The sequence below is a fragment of the Poeciliopsis prolifica genome, unplaced genomic scaffold, assembly GCF_027474105.1.
Source record: "Poeciliopsis prolifica strain line A6 unplaced genomic scaffold, Auburn_PproV2 SCAFFOLD008, whole genome shotgun sequence".
In the NCBI taxonomy this organism is placed as follows: domain Eukaryota; kingdom Metazoa; phylum Chordata; class Actinopteri; order Cyprinodontiformes; family Poeciliidae; genus Poeciliopsis; species Poeciliopsis prolifica.
The window spans coordinates 7806095-7824769 of NW_026562383.1; the positions used below are offsets into that span (position 1 = coordinate 7806095).

The following is an 18675-nucleotide window of genomic DNA, read 5'->3' on the forward strand; positions in this document are numbered from 1 at the left end:
TGACTTCTGTGATCACAAGGGGAGATGTGAAGCACCTTGTCTCTCTTAATTTTGCAATCTATGACAACTGTGGTTTCACATGAAGTTTCTATTGTTAGAATGCTTGTTATGTTCTGATGGTTACTTGAGGAGGTGTTGAATATGTGTCCCTGCCTCCATATGTCCTTCTGCTGTCTTGCCCATCTCCTTGACTCCACTTCAGTAATAAAGTTGTCTGTGACTGCAGCATCACTGCATAAGCTCAGGTTTGAAATTGACCAAAAATTAAAGAAGAACCTTGGTGCTTGAGACTCAACGTTGCTTCAGAAATAAATGTGAGAAAAGGTAGGGCTTGATTGATTTACATTTTAGATTTTTTAATTCGTGAAATGTCTAAGTATCTACTTTTTTTTGTTGTATTCTAGTTAAACAGATGTTTGTAATTCTACCTCTCCCAAGTTAAGAATTGGTTACATTTAATGAAAAATAGATTTTTAAGAGCTTCAAGAAGTAGTCAAAAAGCATGATATGTTTCTTGGCAAGAACCTACGCATTTCACAGATATTATCTAGGTTGTTTAAGAATGTAATACATTCTAAACGTTTTGAATAAATGTTAAAAGCAATGATTTACTATGTGGACAGTTTGAAGAGCTACAGAGTCCAATTCTCTTATTGTTATGTATTTTTTGATTGAAACATCAAAGACTGATACCATGAAGCAGCATGCATCAGAGGACTGGGACATCCTTCACCATAACAGGTAACGTTATTTGGCACTGGGGATAATACTTAGAGCATATTCACATTTGGTAAAAATGTAGTACAGCTGATTTCTACAGTTTGTTAAGCTGGAGGACCTCAAGTAGTAAAGCTTTGATGTGTAATAAAAATGGGTCTTCTCGAATGGCTTAATTTTTTTTTTTTAATCCTTCTGGAGTGAGTGGGTCAATCATTTGGGTCTGCCATTGTGCTGTATTGCATCTTTTGATGAACAATCAGCATGCCTGAATGTGTTTTGTGGTGCAACCACAAAACCTCCCAAAAGCCTCTATTTTCCTGAGATAATGCTAAGGGTTATAAAACCAAGTCATCCATCCCTTTGCTTTGTCAGTTTTGATGAGGTATCACTTGGCTTGACATTTAGGTAAAAAATCTCTACCTTAGACAAAGTATTGTGTTAATATTTTAAAATCCAGTGTTATTGTTTTTTTCTATGCACAAAGTTCACTTTTTTTTTTTTTGATGTGTAAAGGACGAGACATCGCTAATGTCTTTATTTTATGTGCACTATGATTTAAACTATGTACTAGTTAATCTGTTTTTAAGGTTTTGTTTGAGGTTTGGATGCTTTTTTTTTTGCTTATTCTAAGAAGTTCGGTCATGTCAAATTTGACATAGCAACCTTTTATTCATTTGTGTTGCATAGAGCACTATACTATATATTTTACCAATTAAATGTTTCAATAGTTAATAATTATTGCACAATATTACATAATTTTAAGTTAAATAAGATAACATATGGCAAACTGTTGAAGTACAGTCCTCCACATTTTTCAGTAACCCTAGCAAAGATTTTAAAATTCTTAAAATGAAAAAAAACAATGGATTGGAGGAGGATGGTATTGATTCCTCATAAGGAGCTTTAGAGACATTTCCTTACGGCCTTTAAAATCCTTTTCATTGTTTTTTTTAAGCGGATGGGAATATTGGTACTGAGATAAATATGGGTCCTTGAAAGGAATTATTTGGTTAAAGCTTAAATTGTTTTGAACTTTTTAATTTCTGTACTGGGTGTGGACATGGGCTACTTTAGAAAACTAGTTATTCTCTTATTGCCATTGTTTATCCAATGAAGATCAACACATACTTCAAGTTTTGACTTGAAGTAAGATCAATACTTGATCTTCAATCATCAAAGGCATGTTTTCTTGTCTTTTCCATTTTGAAGACTGGCAAGAAGTAAATTACTTCTGTGCTACTATGCAATTATTTCCCATAGAAACAGGAAGTTGTGGAGTTCTAATAAAATACTCAACACTAATCTATTTTAAAAGGTAAAGCACCAGTAAAAATACTTCACTATTTTAAAAAGGTAATATGGGTGTCAGTAATCTTGACAGTCCAAAAAAACAGTTTTCATATGATTTATTTTTTCTCACTGAATGACAGTATTTATGTTATGGGTTGAATTTTCATTCAATTTTCCATGAAAGATTAGGCTACTGCAATAAATTAATTTACTTCTCACAAGGTTGCAAATAATTACGGAGAGCGCTGACTTTATATTTATAATGGCTTTAACATTGTAGAATGTTAGCTAATTTATGAGTAGATTCAAATGTCATTAGAAAAGGATATATTCTTGTTGCTTCCTCAGATAATACAGTAGATTACCAACTAACTGCAGTATAAATGATGTAGTAATATAATGGTACCCCATTACTACCATGTCAGTGACTTGAGTTTCTATATTTAGTTAAAACTAAGAAAATACTTAAAAATTATCGTGCACAATTCAAGTAGAAAATAGGAATCATGCTACACTGTGAAACTATAAAACAATGTATTAAAAGCGCTGTGAATCAATGCAATCATAAATGTGGATAATCTATGAATTTAACAAGGGCAAAAGAGATGCCTTCATCACTTAGTGTTTTTGTCATTTGCTTCTTGAAGGTGGAGGATCAAGAAACAAGTCGTGGCCCACTTTGAGATGCAGATTCATTTTATTCTACTGAACAAACGACATGCATAGGGAGACACCATTAAGATAAGAAGTGCCTCAGAAGAAGGGATTCATTCCATCTTCTTCACTCTTCCTCGTGCCCTTTCTGAAAAAAGAGAGAAATGTATTCAAATAATTACATAGGTATTTTATCTGTGATTCCTTTTTGTCCTGTTAAATGTTCGCAAAATTGCAACACATGCTTCAGCCTTAAACATGGTTTAGTTGAACCTATTATCTTTATACTGATAATATGAGGACATATTTTGTTGAGAAAAGTTCTTGCTACTATTTTAAGTCTCATTTCAACATTTGTATGGAATGGTTTTGCACTGAATCTTTGGGTATTTTAACTTCACCACATCACTTAAATGTTAAATTCTAAATTGAACCAACCTTTGACCCCACATCGCGGCTCTTAGCACGTAGCTTGTTGACCTGAGACTCTGCGATATCAGCTCTCTCCTCAGCTTCATCAAGCTCATGTTGAATCTTGCGGAACTTGGAAAGATTGTTGTTGGCCTGTTCCTCCTGTTTAGCAAAGTGACACATTCTGATAAGTGTCATAGGCTTTTAAGGTAATCATCACAAATGTGGTTTTTAATCAACTTTAATAGGAGTTATTACAACTTTGCAAATTTATTGGTGTACTCTTGTTCTGGGTGAAATGTAATTGTATCAAGTTTAGATGCTACCTTTTGCCTGTTATCTACTTCAGTCATGAAGCATTACTTACAGATTGTGATGATTTATGAAACTGAAGTACTTACTGCCTCCTCTGCAGCTTTCTTGTAGGATTTGACCTTAAGCTGTAGTTTGTCCACCAGATCTTGGAGACGGGACAGATTCTTACGATCTTCCTCTGTCTGAAACAAATAAGAGAAAAATTTGGGGGGGGTTTAACTAAATGTTTAATAAAATGTTGGAGTGTCTTCAGGTCATACCTCAATTGGTCAACTTAGAAGTAGAAGTAAGAAGTAAGTGATCTCATTAGATTACTAGTGATCAAGTAATGTCATGAGATGCCTTGATGACTCCTTGTGATTAATTGTGCATGTCTGAAAATGTTTGGTCTACAATCTTAAGATAGTTGTGGACGGGTTTAGTGAAGTTATTTCCATTTGCTTGTCTAATTTTTTGAACATTTCTTAAAAATATATATATAGATAAAATTTCTCGCACCTGATATGTCAGCTCTTTGATGCGTCGCTCATATTTGCGAATTCCTTTAATGGAGTCACTGGATCTTCTCTGTTCAACCTCTACTTCATTTTCCAGTTCTTTGATCTTTTGAAAAATTTAAAACAGTCATAAATGGCTCTTTATTTCAGCTCAAATTCGTATTATATGTTCAGTGATTTCACTCACCCTTGACTCAAGCTTCTGGATCTGCTTCTTGCCTCCCTTCATGGCGATCTGTTCAGCTTCATCCAGACGGTGCTGCAGATCTTTGATGGTCTGCTCCATGTTCTTCTTCATGCGCTCCAGGTGAGCGCTGGTGTCCTGCTCTTTCTTCAGCTCCTCTGCCATCATGGCAGCATCAGTGATGGCCTTCTTGGCCTTCTCTTCAGCATTTCTGCATTCCTGCACAGCCTCCTCCACTTCGGTCTGAAGCTGAGCGATATCACCCTCCAGCTTCTTCTTCTGGTTTATCAGGCTGGTGTTCTGTTCACATATAATTGAAACCTTTTAGAATTCTTCAGTAATATTTATACTATTATATGTTAATTATTATTAGATATTAATAACTTGTGAAGAAATTGATTAAAACTGTCTGACCTGTGAGTGCAGTAGCTGCACCCGCTCACTAACATCCAGCAGCTCTTGCTCAGCAAGTTTGCGGCTTCGTTCGGTTTGCTCTAAAGCGCCTCTCAGTTCCTCTACTTCAGCCTGAAGCAGATTGTTGCGTCTTTCAACAATGGCTATGTTTTCCTTCATGTCATCACTGGCTCGCAGAGCATCATCAAGTTGGAGCTGGGCATCCTGAAAGAGGATAATTGATAAATAACATTTATGGGTAAGAACATGGAATGTGAAGATTGAAAGCACTAGAAGTTTATATGACTATGCCGAAGCAAGTAATGTTGCTTTTCAGACCAAAACATTTTCTAGACCTTGCAAAATGACATATCATTTTAATCTAATCTTCTAAATTTTTGGATTGCAGTTTTTTTAAACCCCAGCAGTCTGGATTATTGAATTCACAAAAGGCCACAACTTTAATGCAGACCTTAAGATGTGAATGTACAGACTTGAGTTGCTTCTGGGCCTCAGCCGCCTGCCTGTTGGCTTGGCTAAGCTGGATCTCCATCTCATTGAGGTCTCCCTCCATCTTCTTTTTCAGACGAAGGGCTTCATTCCTGCTGCGAGTTTCAGACTCAAGGGAGCTCTGAAGAGTATCCACCATCCGCTGTTGGTTTCGCTTGACTTGCTCCATCTCTTCATCTTTCTCAGCCAGCTTTCGCTCAAATTCCGCTTTTATTTGGTTCAACTCAAGCTGGACTCTCAGAATCTTCCCTTCCTCATGCTCCAGTGAGGCCTATAAAAACAGGATGACTTTTTTTTTTACCAAATAACTAACACTGCAATATTTTATTTCATGGAACTGTTTTGCTTTGCATTTACCTCTGCTTCCTCAAGAGCGGTCTGTATCTCAGACTTTTCTTGTTCCAGCTGCTTCCGTATCTTCTCAAGCTCATGGATGTTCTTTCCTCCCTCACCAATTTGCTCAGTGAGGTCAGATATTTCCTCTAAAAACATAATCGACATGATATATGAATCCTTCTTTCTAATTCAACTGTTTGTCTGATGTCTTATAAATAAATAACCTACCTTGTAGGTTCTTGTTCTCCCTCTTCATGGTCTCCAGATGTTCAAGAGACTCTTCATAGGAGTTTTTAAGTTTGAAGAGTTCAGTGCTCAGTGATCTGGCTTCTTTCTGAGAACTCTCCAGCTCTGATTGAGATTCTTCATACTTGTTTCCACTCAGACAAGACCTGAGAAAAAAATGACATAAATGTAAGTATTTTATCTTTAGCTGTGGTAAGTTTATACAGCTGTTTCTGTCATTTTCAACCTTGTCAAAGTTCCTTTGCTTCTTGTCCAGAGCAGCAGCAGCAGCATTAGACCTCTCCACATCCACCATGAGATCTTCAATCTCATTCTGCAGCCTGTGTTTGGTCTTCTCCAGAGAGGAGCATTTAGCATTCACTGCTTCAACAGCCTCCTCAGCCTCCTGCAGACGCTGAGCCAGCTTCTTTCTGGATTATAGAAGAATCCAGGATTGGGATTGGCTGCTTTCAAACTTTGTATAGTCACTTAAATTCAAATGTGCTGTACTCACTTAGCTTCCTCCAGTTCTTCAGTTCTCTGGATGGCATCAGTTTCGTACTTGGTTCTCCACTGAGCCACCTCAGAGTTGGCCTTGGACATGCTGCGCTGAAGTTCAGCCTTGGCTTCCTGCTCCTCCTCGTACTGCTCCCTGAGGAGGTCACAGTCATGACGAGCAGACTGCACCGCATGGGCTAGTGCATTCTTGGCCTGAAAAGAAAGGGTTTAGTCCCTATCAACAATCTATCTGTATTTAATGGAGTTTCTCGATTCCCACTCACCTTGATTTCCTCTTCCAGTTGTCTTTTTAGGTCTTCAGTCTGTTGTGTGTATGACTGCTTTCCTCTGGTGAGTTGAGACACTAAGGAATCCTTTTCTTCAAGCTGCCTTATAAGTTCACCTGATTTAAGAATAAATAAAAAATTAGGCTTTTCATTGATAAAGTTAATATATACTATTCAAAAGGTTTAAAGTGCCTTTTTGTACCATTTTCAGTTTGAAGCTTTGCTTTCTGCATGGTGAAGTCATTGATGGTACGCTGTCCCTCTTCTGATTTGGTTTTATATTCATTCAGCTGATCCTCAAGAGACCGACACATTTTCTCCAAATTGTTCTGAAAGAAAGTAAAGTATGAATAATCGTTACTATGTGGGACAAGACTAGAGTAAGATTTTCTGCAAGCAACAAGAAAACATAATATTTAATATTTAGCTTACCTTGGCCTTGACAATCTGCTCCATGTTGGACACAACATCATCCAGCTCCAGTTTAAGCTCACTCTTCTCCTTCTCCACTTCTGCTTGACTCTCTGCAGGTTGTCGATCTGCTCTCCCAGGTCAGCAACAGTGTCGGCTTGTTTCTTCCTGAGTGTGGCAGTGGTGGCTTCATGGTGCAGGGTGGCCTCTTCGAGGTCTCTGCGGAGTTTCTGAAACTCGGCCTCCCTCTTCTTGTTCATCTCTATCTGGGCCGCTGTGGCTCCTCCAGCCTCCTCCAGTCTCTCACTGATCTCCTCTAACTCTCTTGCCAAGTCTGCTCTCTGCTTCTCCACCTTGGCTCGAGCAGCTCGTTCTGCTTCAAGCTCTTCCTCCAGTTCTTCAATGCGGGCCTAGAACAAAATGATGAAGGTTGCATTTAAAAACACGCTGTCCTTCTTGTTAATAATTTATGTGGTGAGAAGTTTCACCTGCAGCTCCTTCAGTTTCTTCTGGAGCTGAGCACTCATTGCTTGTTCATCCTCTATTTTTCCATTGAGTTGGCTTATTTCAAAATCTTTCCTACAGATGACAAAAAGTACAATGAATAAAATGATGCATACTTAGAAAGTAGCTAGTGTCGTTGATATGGGCTTCTTACTTTTTCAGCCTCTCTTCAAGTTGCTGCTTGTCATTTTCTAAGTCCATGATACTTTCTTGGGCCAACTTCAAGTCTCCCTCAAGCTTTCGCTTGGCTCTTTCAAGGTCCATTCGTATTTTCTTCTCTTGTTCTAAGGACCCTTCAAGCTGCAGAAAGACAGGGAAATAGTCATTTGTTGTCAAACAAACATAATACAGGATTCAGTTGTAATGTTTTAGATCTTACATCGTCCACTTGCTGCTCCAGCTTCGTCTTGGCCTTGGTCAGAGTGTTGACTTTGTCTTCTTCACTCTGCAGGTCATCCAGGGTTTGTTGATGAGCTTCTTGTAAAGCTTTTTTCTCCTTTGTGAGCTTGGCGATGATTTCGTCCAAAGCAGCCATTTCCTCTGTGAGGTTCTTGACCTTTAGGCCAAAAGGTTTTCAGTGTGAACCAAAGCTATTTGACATATTTTGGTTTAATGTGTTAGTCTTTGTGGTACCTTGTTTTCTGTAGCGTGTTTCTCTTTCTCCACCTTTGCCAGAGTTAGCTCTAAGTCGTCAATGTCTTTCTTTAACTCAGAGCATTCATCCTCCAGCTTTCTCTTCTTTGCAGTCAGTTCAGCATTCATCTCCTCCTCATCCTCCAGTCTTTCTGTCAACTCCTTGATTTTTGCTTCCAATTGAATCTTACTCTTGATCAGACCTCACATCGTTCCTCAGCATCAGACAGATTATCTTGCTCCTTTATTTAAAAAAAATCACATTTTACAGAATAATTACCATAAGCTTTGTAAAGACATTAAAAATAAGAGTTTGAACATACAGTTTGGACTTGGAGCTGCAGGTCGTTCTTCTCTTGGAGAAGAGAGACCATTTTCTCCTCTAATTCCTTCCTACGAGCTTCTGATTTTGCATAAGCCTCCTTGAGTTTGGTAAACTCCTCCTTCATGTTGGCCATCTCCTTCTCAGTCTCAGCTGATTTCAACAGAGGTTTGATCTTGAAGTACAACTTCATCCATGGCCAATTCTTCACCCCCATGAAGGCGCGGATGTTCCACTGAATCACAAGTAGTGCGTCCCTGTGTGCATTGGAAGTTGTACTTTATAAGTTAACTTGATAACTGGATAGTGTCAGTGGCATTGTGCCCTTTATTTCTATTTTTATTATTTATTATTTTTGGCGTAATTAACCTTCGTTCAACAATCTTTTGGAATTCAACTCGAGCCAGAAGACCTCGTGACCGAGCTTGGATGCCAGTGATAATTAATGCCAGCCGATCATCTCGCATCTCTTCTAATTGACCCAGAAGACCAGCCTTGAAGAACACCTTTTAATAGATAAAACAAGGGTTTAATCACTGATCTAAGCAATGCATAGACTTCATATTCTGTTAATATTAGACGCACTTTGGTGTGGCCAAGTTTGTACTGGTTGTGGTCTATATCCAAAGACCCCAACAATTTCTCAGCAGCTTTTTTGTTGTCAATGAATTGACCCTCAGGAATCGCATTGGGGTTTAAAATGCGATATCTTCAACAAAACAACAATGTGTCAGCATCAATTTTTTTTTTAATTAGACTTTTAATTTCTCTCCATCAAAAACAACAAACCTCTGCTTGAAGTCTCCATAGAGGATTCTGTTAGGGAAGCCTTTCCTACAGATCCTGATGCCTTCCAGCACACCGTTACAGCGCAGCTGGTGCATCACCAGAGGATTCTCCATGGCCCCCGGAGTCTTGGTCTCATTGGGGATGATGCAGCGTACAAAGTGGGGGTGGGTAGACCTCAGGTTGGTCATCAACTTATTCAGGTTCTCCTGAATATTCCATAGATGACAAACTTCAATACTTTCATCATTAACTTAGTAAATTATTTTTCATATGTAAATGCAAGAATGAAAAGTGAATCCACATGTTTCATAAAACAATGGAATAAAATCAAAGATAACAGGAAATGTAACAGCCAAACAATACATAAGAAGGTAGAAACATACAAACAGTTAAATAATAGAAGTAAAACTTATATAATAAACAAATCTGCTAAAAAAATTAAGCATGTAAAGTATCTTAAAAGAGATTACTGTCACAACAAGACCTGTTGTTGGAGATTTGAATATAATTTGGATATCATGCTGAAACCACATGTGCCTTTATTTCCCATTTCTAAAATAGAAGGAGAAAAGACTAAAAGTCATTAGAATTTAAATGTTTGTGTGGGTTGCATTTCTTTTTTCAGTGTAAGCTGTGCAATGAACTTGAAAAACGGTAAACGGCATTAACTGGTGTTAAAATTATGACCAGAATGTTAGCATCAAGATAGAAATGTGTACATAATAATTTACACATGCATATAAAAGAACATTTATTTGTAAAAATTTATGACAGCTATATTTCTTAACTGAAAATAACCGGACTACAAAACAGAATATACATGATGTTTATCAAATTTTGGTTGATGGTTGGAGAGAATATCTGATTAATACTATTGAAAGTGAATACAATTTAAAACGAGCCAGGGATAATTCTCCTGGAAATATTTATAAAGTTTTTGTGAGTATACTTTACAATATAAATTTAAATAGTCTTACCCTGTGTAGAGCAGAAACTGTTTGGAAAGATGAACCTTTCTTTTTGCTGCCTCCTTTGCCCTTCCCACCAGACTCTTGAGCTACATATAAATAATCAGTTTTGTCATTAGAATGGCAATGTAAGGAGTTAGTGATGTTGTGGTCGCAATGAATGCTTTCTAATTTGTCTGTTGAATGTCAATGTCCGCATACCTGAATCAGCTCCAGCATAATTTGCAAACAGTATAGCCAAAAGCTTAACAGTTGACTTCTGGAAAAGACCAACAACGGTCTCATTCAGAGGATCCTTGTTCTTCACCAGCCAGTTGTTGATATTATAATCAACAGTTCCAGCATAGTGGACCAGGGAGAAATGGGCCTCTGGTTTGCCTTTGACAACTCTAGGCTTCTGGAAGTTGTTTGATTTTCCGAGATGATTGTCATAAAGCTTAGCTTTAAATGTAGTATCAGAGGCTTTGGGAAACATGCACTCCTCTTCGAGGATGGACATGATACCCATGGGCTAAGTAGAACAGAAATACCAAAGTCAAAATTTCACCAGAATAAACATGAGAATTTATGATAAGTCTCACTGAAAATAAACAATAAAAGTCACCTTTTCAATCAGGTCAATACAGGCCTGCAGATCCATGCCGAAGTCAATGAACTCCCACTCAATCCCCTCTTTCTTGTACTCTTCCTGCTCCAGCACAAACATGTGGTGGTTGAAAAACTGTTGCAGTTTTTCATTGGTGAAGTTGATGCACAGCTGCTCAAAGGTGTTGAACTAAAAGAGAAAACATATTTGTTGTCTCATATAGATTACTTTTATAGATCAGTTTATTATTTGCAAATAAGATGACTTACATCAAAGATCTCAAACCCAGCAATGTCCAGCACCCCAATGAAATACTGGCGAGGCTGCTTGGTGTCAAGTGACTGATTAATTCTCACCACCATCCAGAGGAACATCTTCTCATAAACAGACTTAGAAAGTGCGCCAATAGCGTAGTACACCTCAACAAGGAAATGATGAAGAATGCTGTTAAAATATTACAATATATTGCATATAAACCTAAATCACTCAAAATTCTTTATACTTACCTGGGCAACATTTTGTCCCTTGGTGACCCACTCATTCCCTACTTTGACCCTTGGGTGACAGAGACCTTTGATGAGGTCAGCAGAGTTCAGGCCCATCAGATATGCAACTTTGTCAGCATCTAGTGAAGTATAAGGAACACGATTATGTGTATACACATACAGAGATCAATTGAGTGATTGTATATTTGGTTTGAATGTAAATTTTATCCAACTACATTTGATTTCACCAGATCAAAAGGACTATTGAGCAGAGACTGGATCTTATGAATTTATTTTTGTAGTTACTTGACTGAAGAAGTTAAGATGGTATAATCATAGTTCCCTCTTGCAGTGTTAATATTTATTTGTTTTGACATTTTTAAATCGAGTTATCCATAATACCAATATGTTAAGATTGTTACCTTCAGTTCCATCAGCCTCTGCCTGCTCCTCTCTCTGCTTTTGCTTAAACTTCATGTTTCCAAAGTGCATGATAGCACCAGTCATTTTGTAAATGCTGTTCTTCTCTTCTTGAGTGAAGCCCAGCACATCAAAAGCATCCTAATCACACATAACATTTTGATATCCATTTAGTTTTCATCAAAAGGTTTTTTATGCAGTTTCTGCTAATATTTTAAAAATTCAGCTCACATCAGTAGCCATCAGCTCTTCAGAGTCATTGATGGAAGCTACTGTTGTCTCTCCTTGTGAGATGAATGCGTAATCATAGGGGTTGTTGGTGATGAGTAGCATCTCTACATTTACACAATTAAAATATAGTTGTAATATATATAGTGTCATACTTTAGAAAACATAATTGCTTTGACTATGTTGCCTACACTCACCCAGAAGTTCAGGCTTTGCCTGAGACAGGATCTGGTAGAAAATGTGGTAATCCCTCTCAGCTTTGAGCTGGTAGGTGACACGTGACTTTTCCAGGAGATCTGTTGGGAAAACAACCTATTATTCTCAGCAGAAATGTGCTATCACTGCCTTGAAGTATCTAATCAAGGTACATACAGGTTTCAATGTCAGCAGAGGCAAGCTTTCCTCTATTGTCAAAGTGGATTCTGATGAATTTACCCTAGAAGAGAGGGAGTTATTGAATTTCTTGACTTTATCTCACAAATGATTATTTCCAGATCCAAAGTCACTTACAAATCGGGAGGAGTTGTCATTCCTAATGGTCTTGGCATTGCCAAAAGCCTCCAGAGCAGGATTAGCCTGAATGATTTGATCCTCTAGGGTACCCTGATCAAATTGAACAAAAAACACAATATGCACTTTCTATAAACAGAGTAAAAGCTTTATATATTTTCTGGGATTTAAAACAAGAAATTTAAAACAAACCTTTTTTTCAGCTGCAGCATCTTTTTTACCACTAGGCACAGCAGCAATGCTGGCAAAGTACTGAATGACACGCTTGGTGTTTACAGTTTTTCCAGCTCCAGATTCTCCACTGAGAAAACAATACAAGAAAAGTTTCCTGCCAGGATCTACAATTTAGTACCACTCAAGAAATAAAAGGTTGCAGTGTGACTCACGTAATGAGGATTGACTGGTTTTCTCGATCTGTCAACAAGAAATTTTAGCAATCAATTCAAAATTGCAGTGTCATAAGGGATGTGTGAAGAAAATAAGGGGTTTCTGTACCTGCCAGCATGTACTGGTAGGCATTGTCAGAGATGGAGAAGATGTGAGGAGGAGCTTCACTCCTCTTCTTGCCCCTGTAGGCAACAACCACCTCTTGGTTGTAGACTGGCAGCCACTTGTAGGGGTTGACAGTCACACAGAACAGCCCAGAGTAGGTCTGCAGGTTAACAGGTAACAACAACATAAGATAATGCCATAAGTGTCTAATTGAACATATTTAATAGACTACATTTCACCACAATATTAGTTTGTTCATTGAAGTTGAGCTTTCTTACATAGATCATCCACGCTGCGTAACGCTCTTTGAGGTTAAACAGCACAGCTGGCTCATGGAGGAAGGTGAACATCGCCATGTCTTCAATTTTATCAAACTTTGGCGGGTTCTGAGGATGTACGTCACACTCCTTCACTGTGACAGTCTGTAAAAAAAAAAATTTGTATACCATCTAAACTGAATCATTAACATCATAATATCTTTATTTCAGTCATGTAAAAAGGTGCATAGTGAAAACATAAAACAAATAAGATGAAAAAATATAAAAGTAAGAATCAAACACCTCTATGGATTATTGATACACATTTCAGTACTGAATATAAATTCACTTGCCTTTCCAAATTCTGTATCAACAGTGACTTTGTCACCATCACGACTTTGGACGGTTGCTTTTACGTACTCAACCTCTGGGTCAGGTACGAAACACTCTCTCTTCATGTCGAAGGGGCGAGTCTGGGCCTCCAGACGCTCCTTATCCGATTTCCTTAGATAAGAAGCAGCAGCCCCAAACTCTGCCATGGCGGCATCACCCATGTTTCAACCTTTAGGAAAAAAAACCCATTATCATCTACTAATTAAAATGCTTTTGAATGCATATTGCGATTACCCATTTGAGAATCAAAAGAAATTAATAAAAAATACTTGGACCTCAGAATGATTAACAAATATTAAATATCTGTTTTGAAAATATTTAATAAAAACTAGAGATCAGTGGCCAACTCTGTTTTACCAACATTGTTAGTAATTACCTTAACTTTTAAAAACCCATTATTTTTTTCCCTTTAATTGTAAATTTAGTCGTAAGTGGACATTCAAAGAATATCTTCAAATAAAAGTAGCCTTATATTGATTTTACTCTTAATGTTTGATTACTGTCACTGAAACTACTTGATTTTACCTGAGCTTTATTTCAGTCCTCCTGGATATGTGAAATCTTGCTGCTCCACAAATAAAAGACAGAACAAAAAATTCTGCAAACGTTAAAACAGTAAGTTCGCACAACAATAAGAGATTAGTTCTGCTTACAGACATCCATCACAGACATGGTTTGAAATTATTTTTAAGCCTAGCCTACTGTGCTGCTGACCAACCACAACAATGCAGATTATTACTTGAGTGAATGTTCTTACCTCTTATTGTCAACCCTGTCAAGAGAATGATGGAACCAGTGACTCCCTTCGGGCTTTCTCTTCATTAATAAAGGTGGGAAGTCAACCAAATATGGGTATGAATATCAGAGAAATGGCATCCAGTTTGCTCGTCACTAAAGCATTCTCCAAACTGGGTTGAACCCAGTGCTGCTATTTGTTGCTCTCACCTTGAACAATAGACTTGTATGCCAGAGTGGACATGACAAAGAAAGAAAGAGAGAGGCAGGAGGTGGGGAAGCAACCTCTGACTGCTGAAGCATTTTGTCTCTCCTACTGACTTGTATGTGTTATTAAATTCAGCTCACATCAGTAGCCATCAGCTCTTCAGAGTCATTGATGGAAGCTACTGTTGTCTCTCCTTGTGAGATAAATGCGTAATCATAGGGGTTGTTACACAATTAAAATATAGTTGTAATATATATAATGTCATACTTTAGAAAACATAATTGCTTTGACTATATGTTATTGTTAAGTATTTTTAAATAATAATGAATGGTAAAGTAGTTTATTAATTTAAATGTATGTCTTGTTTAGGTTTTTCTGAATTTTTGTGCCTGGAAGGATATTCATTTGTTACTTGAACACCCATCTCTGACTAAAGGCCAGGAGGATGCATGGACATTGGGATGTTTTCTTTCTATCTGCAAGTTGAGAGAGACAAAACAAAGTAGAGCAACATAACTTGTGGAGCTTCATACTTTTTTGGATCTTAGATTCAATAATAGTCTCTTCAGTGATTGGTTATAAAATAGAGATGGAGAACAAAGAGCTGCAGCTGTCATGTGCAAAGACACAAGACAAGGACAAGGTCACAGTTGTGAGGTCTCTTTATTATCACTCAACACTACTCATAGTTACATCTACAATAGACATCCTCAGAGACAATACTGTACCATTCAAGTTCGTATTACATAAAGGGATTCTTAACACGGTGATGCATTGTGTATCTCATGAGTGGAGTGAGTCTCACTTTCTTCAAATGAAGAACAAATGGTGTTTATTTCCAAATTGCAATTCCTGCTGTGGTTACCCTAGATGGGTGGAGTATAGTGATGATGAGTTCCTATAAATACTTTGGTGTCTTAATTGATGACTCCCTTTTAAAGAGTATGTGCACCAATTACTGAAAAAGCTGTGACTGAACCTGGGTTTTTATTATCACAATAAGTAGTACTTTTCTTTCAATATAAAAAGAACAAGCAATTTGTTGTTGACACTTTTTTGGACTATGGTGACCTTTTGTGTATGTGTGCATCTGCCCAGTGTCTTCACAAGATTGATGCAGCTTAACATCCTTACCTTTTATATTCTCGGATGGGAAGGCCTTCCTTGACTACCTGCAGGCTCCATCATTGGTACACTTTTAGTACAAGGCAATTCTTGGTGTTCTTCCAAAATATCTGTGTTAAGGGACACACAAATATACACAAAAGAGCATCAAGCAGTACCATTTATGTTCCAATGGTTGGTACTTGCTCTCTTTTCCGAATGTTTTTCACCAAACTCAGAAAAAAGACATTTGCTTATAAACCTCCCAAAACATAAAACCAGCTGTAAAATGTCTTGAATCTTGATAGCTTGATTTCTCTGATCAACTCCGATAACGATAGATTTCTCAAATGTAGCAATTGTTTTCTGACAATTTTTATCAGCATTATAACCTTTGGTGAAACAATATAAACCAAATTAACAGTCAAGATACCTTGTAATTGAAAAATGCTTTATTATCCTAATTTTTATTTCTGCTTCTTTTAAAAGCATTTGCTTGTTTAAATTGGAAATTATTTATTTGTGACCTAATATTCAGGCACATACACAGAGGGCATTCAGAGACTGCCCTTGTGCTGCTCCTGTTGACATGGCATTGTGTTCTTCTCTTTATTCTTGAGCACAAAGATAACTTGTGAAATTCCTGCTGGCTGCCTTTGAGAGCTTGATGGTTCAGAAGAGAGCTTGGGGACAGCTTGTGACGCAAGTTGTCAGAACAGTTTTTTTTTTGTTGGTGATCGGCAGCAACAGTTGATTATAAGTGGTTGAGTATAAAACAGTATAATTTGCACTATATATCATTTAATTAGGGATGGTTTATCTTTACAAATTAGATTATAAAAAATCCACATTTAGCTCAGTATTAGAATTGCTTGCAAGTTTAAGTGTGAAAATGAATCAAAAAAGACAAGGACAAGTCCACATATGAACTTGCCTTTATTTATGGCAAATGAAACCATTGGTATTCAGAATTTCTTGGTTAGACAGAATTTTGCCAAAACTTTGGTGAAATTTTTGTGAAAACCTCTGGACATCACATCTTACTCCATCAGGCCATGTCCTGACTTGCCGTTGTACTTGGATTATCGTCTCTGTTACTTGTCCCTCAGTCTATTCCAGGCTCTTGGTGAGAACATTTGTCCCTTCACTGAAGGTCTCATTCTCAGCTGTCTATAGCCTTACTGTCTCTGACTTTTACAATCACATGAGCATCCCAAAGGAAGGTGTGAGACACCTTGCACCACTTAAGTTGAGGAATCCAAGCCAGCAAAGCTATTAGTAGTATTTGCTATTTGCTGTAGTGAAAGGTCACTTCTAAGGGGAGTTGATTGTTCTCGTCCTTGTCTTTGCCTCACTCATTTAGACTATGGACTTCTGAGTGGACTCAACCTGAATTCTGAATGTGCTCGGATGAGGAAAAGAACCAACATATCATGAAATTATGGAAAGGTATTTGTTTTTTATTTGTCTGATTACTAGTCTAAATAATTAATGCTAAATGTCATTATACTTTGCAGTCATATCACCTAGGTTTTATTTCAATTTATGATTTTTTTTATGTATTGAGAACGATCTTACAGGTGGACAATTCGTTGCCTGATGATTTGCCTTCACCAAGTAAGCTCCTGTACTGTGACACAACTGGGCCTTTTCTGGCACTGAAGATGCGAACTCCTCTGAGAAACAAAAAGGTTAAGTAACACTAAGGTTAGTAGTTTTAACTTTTTTTATATGACAATTAACCATGTCTGTTTACTCTACTAAGGTTGACAGCAAAAGATTTCACCTTAAAGATAATTTATTTAGAAACTAATCATTTTAAAAAATTAATGAGTAAACATTTTACAGTGATAATGAAACATATGCATGTAGACTAATTACTAAATTTTTTTGCTTTTCATTTCTTGCTCATAGTTGTGTTGTTTCACAGCCACTTTTGAAAACTGTTGTCTGTTGATGCTAAAATCTATGGTGATACAAGATTAATAATAGTACTCTAATTGTATACTAAAGTATAAATAAATATTTTTACTGGAGATTTATCTCTGTTTAAAAAAATGCATCCAGCATACAATGTAAGTGTCTAAAATTGAAATAACCCCGAATTTAATTCCTAGTCTAAATACTCTTGTTTAAACCAGTGATCACATGTGGCATTTGTAAAAGCATGCAGGCATTGACGCTCCCAAATAAATCATTGGTCTCAATGAAGACAGCTGAATTCTACAGTGAGTCATGTGTGTAATACAAATCTTATTTATTATTTTATGCTTATCTGTTTCAGATCAAATGAATAACTTTCAAGGTATTTAATAGACTTCTTGCTATAACTCTGAAAATATTTTGTAGAGTGGATTACTAGCCTGCCTTCTACAATATCAGCTACACTACCGTTCAAAAGTTTGGGGTCACATTGAAATGTCACTAAAAGCACTGTACTTTTCAATGAAAATAACTAAACCAGTCCTAACTTTAAAGAAATACACTCTATATATTGCTAATGTGGTAAATGACTATTCTAACTAAAAATGTCTGGTTTTTGGTGCAATATCTACATAGGTGTATAGAGGCCCATTTCCAGCAAATATCACTCCAGTGTTCTAATGGTACAATGTGATTGCTCATTGGCTCAGAAGGCTAATTGATGTTTAGAAAACCCTTGTGCAACCATGTGCACACATCTGAAAACAGTTTAGCTCCTCACAGAAGCTACAGTACTGAGTGGGGTGACCACAAACTTTTGAACGGTACTGTATTTTAGTGGCTTTAACAACAACCACATAAGGTTGATCTTCCCTCCTAGAATGCAGAGATTTGCAGCCACAACCCGTTACAATAAAATCCCCAGAGTGGCAATTGCTAAACTGTTATCAGTAGACAAAACCTACATGTATGTCTATCTAATAATTTATTAATTTATAGGGCAAATCAGAGCTTTAATCTAAAACCTGAGCAATTCTCCAAGTTTTCTAACTATTGGTCAGCAAATATATAAATTTTTATTTTCTTATGAAACTTGGATGATTGGTTTACTATCAGTGGTTTACTACTGTTATCTAAACTAATATTTCTCAATGTAAGTTACAATTGTAATAATATAGTTTCTGGCAGTATTTGTTCAGAAAAATACACATTGAAAGTAAATAAGTGCATTTAAAAAAAATAGATGTACATTGTCAGGTATTTGCTGTGTTGCATGTTCTATTCAATATTCTAATGGTACAATAATGTTCTGTGTTTAGTTTATCCACTCAATCTGATTTATTGTATTATGTTCACAATTTTTTTAATTAAATTATTTTCTTCCATA

The 18675-nt window shown here is 36.9% G+C and overlaps 1 long non-coding RNA gene and 1 pseudogene across 1 annotated transcript; one reads left to right on the forward strand and one right to left on the reverse strand.

Annotated features, from left to right (window-relative positions):
• Nucleotides 1–41: 41 nt before the first annotated feature.
• LOC129362127 (uncharacterized) lies at nucleotides 42–2743 on the forward strand. The gene is made up of 3 exons (XR_008606194.1): nucleotides 42–324; nucleotides 686–741; nucleotides 2658–2743. It is a non-coding gene; the product is annotated as an uncharacterized LOC129362127 (long non-coding RNA).
• On the reverse strand, nucleotides 2685–14125 carry LOC129362123 (myosin-7-like; annotated as a pseudogene).
• Between the last annotated feature and the right edge of the window lie 4550 nt (nucleotides 14126–18675).